Below are 5,038 nucleotides of genomic sequence, written 5' to 3' on the forward strand. Positions count from 1 at the left end.
GTGGCTATCATCAAATACAAATTGTACCAAAAGATATTCATAAGATAGCCTTTAGGACAACCTTTGGCTTATTTAAATAATTTTTATGTCTTTTGGGCTAACAAATGCTCAAGCCACATTCAATCAAATGATGAAAAGAATATTTTGTGTACATATGGCCTATGTGAGAGTATTATTTGATGATATCATGGTCTACTCTAAGTCCGTAGAAGAACACACAAAGCATATTATTTGATGATATCATGGTCTACTCTAAGTCCTTAGAAGAACACACAAAGCATATCATATGGCCTACATGAGAGTAATATTTGATGATATCATAGTCTACTCTAAGTCCTTAGAAGAACACACAAAGCATATCAAGGTAGTGTTTTAAGCACACCAAGAGAATAAGTTGTACATCAATCACAAAAGGCGTGAATTTTTGTTAGAAGAGATTCATTATTTAGGTCATATAATCTCAAAAGGCGGAATATATATGGATTCACAAAAGCTTGAGGTAATAAATGCATGGCTTGAATCAAGGATTCTACATGAGCTACAAGGATTTATTGGTGTGTGCTCATATTATAAAAGATACATTGCAAAATACTTTGCCATAGCAGGACCACTACAAGATCAGACAAAGAAGAATATCAAATCTGTATGGATTGACAATAAGAGAAAAGTTTTTACTACACTAAAAGAGAGACTTGCCTCTCAACCTACTTTAGTGTTAGCTAACCTCTCAAAGCCATTTGAGGTCCATTGTGATGCTAGTGGTCATTGCCTTGAGTGGTGCTTCTCCAAGAAGGGCATGCCAAAGTATAGGAGATTCATGCACTTTGATGAACAAGTTATTGGCATTTATGATTAAGAGCTTTTAGCTATCTTGCATGCTCTGAATACATGGAAACATTACTTGCTTGGGATGCTGTTCATTATTTTCACGGATGATCGAAGTCTCAAGTACTTGACTCAAACCAAGGTTTTTGACAAAGAGTGAGGTGTAAAAATTTCCATTTGCAATTTCATTTTCACATTGCTCACATTTTTGGCAAGCACAATCAAGTAACTGATGCGTTTTCATGCAGACGTTGCTTCAATGATCTTTGAGTAGCCTCTCATGATTATCTTACCTTTGTGGTGGATGAGTACACTACTAGACCACATTTTTGCAATGTCACGTCTCCCAAAGCATTAGAGAAAATGCATGTACCATTGGTGGCTCAAGATGGCTATCTTATCTATGGCTCTCGGCTATGCGTTACCAATACTTTGAGAGAAAATGTCATGTATGAATCACATTCTTCACCTTGTGTTGGGCACGCAGATACCTAGAGCTTCTTTTAGCATTATAGAGCTTCTTAAAAATTTGTATAGCATTTTTGGCACTATTGCTTTTGATCAAATGAGTAGTAATATATTTCTTATGGAATGGAAAACATTCCAAAATGTCCAAAACCTAGAGAGAAAATGGGGGAGGACATGAGAGAAAAACATGCACAACCTATGTGACATATGAGAGATAAAGTAAAAAAGAGAAAGTTTCAAAGAGACATTATTAAATAACATAGAGGGATATAGAAGAGGGACTTTGATAAGAGTGTTACATGCTCTTTGTGATGTTTAATAATAAGCTAAAAAAATTTCCCTCTCCTGTTAAGTTAAGTGAATGAGAAAATTGCATTGTTGCAGCATATTGCAAAAACTTTTGTATTAGTGTCATATGCGAGCTATTTGCAAATTGGAGAGCTTAAGTTTGCAAAGTTGGTTTCATGCTAGGTCATTGGCTAATGCTAACAAAGATCAAACAATTAATCTCAAGCACACATGACTAGAAATTTCTAGGTGCACCACATCTACAAGTTTTGCTTTTGAAAACGTTTTGCTTATGTTTTCATCTAGGCTGCATTTGTACGCCCGTATAACAAAATATATATGTAGAATACGCTTTTAAATGCTGTATTCTTGTATTATACATGTAAACTTACATAAAGCATACTTTAATCAAAACATTTTTTGATCAAAATATTTTTTGTGTGTCTATAAAAGAAACAAGAATACGGCTTGAAGAATCATTGTAGCATACACCACTACACCAAATTAATAAGTAGAACGTGAGCTATATTAGAAAACAAGAAGTTTAGGATAATCATAATCTTCAAGAAATTTCTCAAAGATAGACTCTTTTTTTGAAATAAAGTCCAAATGAAAAATCATATTCCTTAAGAAACTCTTAAAGATAACTCATTTTTTGAGAGAAATTTTCAAACGAGAAAGTAGAAAATTAAGTTAGTTTTTGAAAAAACACAAATTGCTCTTAAAAATCTTGCAAATTTACAAATTAGAAATTCATAAAAAAATTTAAAAAACATAGATTGCTATTCAAGAAAAACTAGATAGAATACTCTCTTTTCTCTCTCTCTCTCTCTCTCTCTATCTGTCTTTATGTTCTTTGCATGTCACCATTCTCTTTGTGTTATATTGTTGATGGTAACATCCTTGAAAAAGGAATTTGTTCAAGGTTCAAGTCTTACCATCTTTGATAGAGGCATTTTGTCAAAGCTCAATGCTCACGTACAAAAGAAATTCTCTTTCTGTTTCTCCCTCTCTCTCCCTCTTTGTGTGTAGCATTGCTAGTAGAAGTCCATAAAAACCTTCATTACAATGTGGTTGTGTGTGTGCGTATCTACAAATCAAGAGACAAAGAGAGAGGAATACCGTTGCTTTGCTGGTAGCATCACAAAAAGGCAGAGAGAGAGCTCTTGCCTAAAAAAATAAAGACATGTCAATTTTGCTAACTTTTGCTCGAGCAAAAGACATGCAAGCATATAAAAGGCAGTCCCAACCTACACTTTTCATTATGATTCATCAAGCAATCAAGCACACTTTGGCACCACATCTCCACAGTCAAGAAACACATGTGCGTTTTTAGCATTCTAACAATTTGGCCACAAAGCTGTATTCAAGTTCTAATACATCTCTCTCTCTCTCTCTCTCTCTCTCCTAATCTTTTATGTGTGTATACATTCTCTCTCAATTCTTTTTGTTAAACTTTTGCAAGAGTACACGTAGACATTGTGTTACACTGATATCAAAGCATTCTAGGTTGATTGGCTGCATTATGCAGGCTTGCATTTTTTGATTTTGGTAGATTCCCTAGCAGCTCCTACCACAAAATTACAATTGGTTCTTACAGTTGCAAGCCACTCCCACCTTTTTATTCATTGCACATCGGGCGTCCTTTTATGTTCATCACTTTACCTTAGATTCAACATGTTGTGCAACTTGAACCACAAGTGAATTTTTTTGTAGGAATTTCAACAATCCTCTTGGAATGGCCACAATTGACGAGATCATGATCACCATCCAGGCGGCTACACCTGCCAACCCAAATTGACACCTTATAGTAGCAACAAATTTATACCATTTAGGTGCAGATACAAGAATAATTGAGTCTCATGGAGACAAGCTTGGGGATGCTCCAAGAGAAAGCCACTGACTTGGCTATGCACATGAATTTATTATATTCAACACATAGGTCATGACACAGCATCAAGTTATATCCTTGCAAGAAAGCATTCCAATACAGGGTTTGTAGACGAAATCACTATAGACACCTCCGCATCACTCTAGATTGTCTCCCATAGTAGAGGAGATTGAAGAGGAGGCCGTGGATGAGACTCTCTTTGAGGAAGAGGATGATGATAAAAATTTGTACTGTATGATGGACAAGTCAAACCATTTGAATCAAGTGTTAGAGTAGTTTGAGAAGACACATCTCCAAGGGCAAGGCCTTCAAAAATAAGAACTGTTGAAACTAGTGGAAACCATTAAAACTCCCCATACTCCTAGCAGCATTATTGCAGCACAACCATTGGTTTAAAACTGACCCTACTTTACCAAGTATGATGGTAAGATCAACCTTGGAGCAGTCAGTCAATTCATCCATTAGTTTGTGGCCCAATTTTTGCGGGCCAAACTTAAGGACCAACAAGATAAAGTTCATGTGGCAGCCTGGCATCTCACAAGCAAGGTAGTTACATGGTGGCAATGTTGAGTTGACAAGCATACAAATTTCTTGACGCATACAAGAATGTTTGAATGGAACATCTTTGTCTTAAACATTAAGCAATAATTTCTCCCTTTGGAGTACCACACTGCATTGGAGGATGAGTTTGCCAAACTCAAGTAGAAGGCCTGCACGTTTTGAGCTATTCCAACAAGCTTATGACCTTTGCTCAATAGATTGGATCCATAGAAAAGGAAACGCTATAAGACTTCAGTCAAGAGTTGGAAGCCTCAATCAAGTACGATGTTGGAAACCTCAAACTAGTAACCTATGAGGAAGCATTGGCATTAGCACAAAAAAGGAGGTGGAGCTTAACAATGGTAAGCCAAAACAGCTAGCCAATAGTACTTCCTTGCAGCAAACAAATGAAAAGAGTCAAGAAACAAAATCATTGAGCCAAACACTTCTAGTAAGCCTAAGATGACTATAAACAAATAGGCAAAGATCAGTGTTATTGGTGGCTACCTCTCATGAGGTACAAAAGGCGTCTATGGCTGACTAGAGATGCTTTGGGTGCCACATCAAAGAGCATCAAAAGCAAGACTATGCAACATGCAAGGAAGGGTAACAAGCCTCCCCTTTTGTAGTTGCAGTATCCCCAGCTTAAAAAATCCCAGCAACTCCAAGCACACCATCAATGGCACATCTTGTATCCAATCTTCAACAACCCCAGGTTGTGCTTGTTGACCACAACCCCAGATCGTGCTCAATAAGATAAGCAAGAGGGAGTCCCACATGCTAGGGCTAATATGGCCATATGGCCTGGCCAAGGGCCACAATTTCACCATTCTCTTTGATATAGGTAGTAAGGAGGATCTAGCTACAAAGTTGCAGTGCAAGATGCAACCCTTTGGTGTGGATGCTAATGCACCCCATCATCTGCACACAAATGACTCAAATAGCAACCTAGGTATAGTTCTTAGTTTAGCAAGCACCATTTGAGTGAGGCTTTCTTGTCTCACCTCTCATAGGTTGTGACATGCT

The sequence above is a fragment of the Adiantum capillus-veneris genome, chromosome 12, assembly GCF_014529385.1.
Source record: "Adiantum capillus-veneris isolate H3 chromosome 12, ASM1452938v2, whole genome shotgun sequence".
In the NCBI taxonomy this organism is placed as follows: Eukaryota; Viridiplantae; Streptophyta; class Polypodiopsida; order Polypodiales; family Pteridaceae; genus Adiantum; species Adiantum capillus-veneris.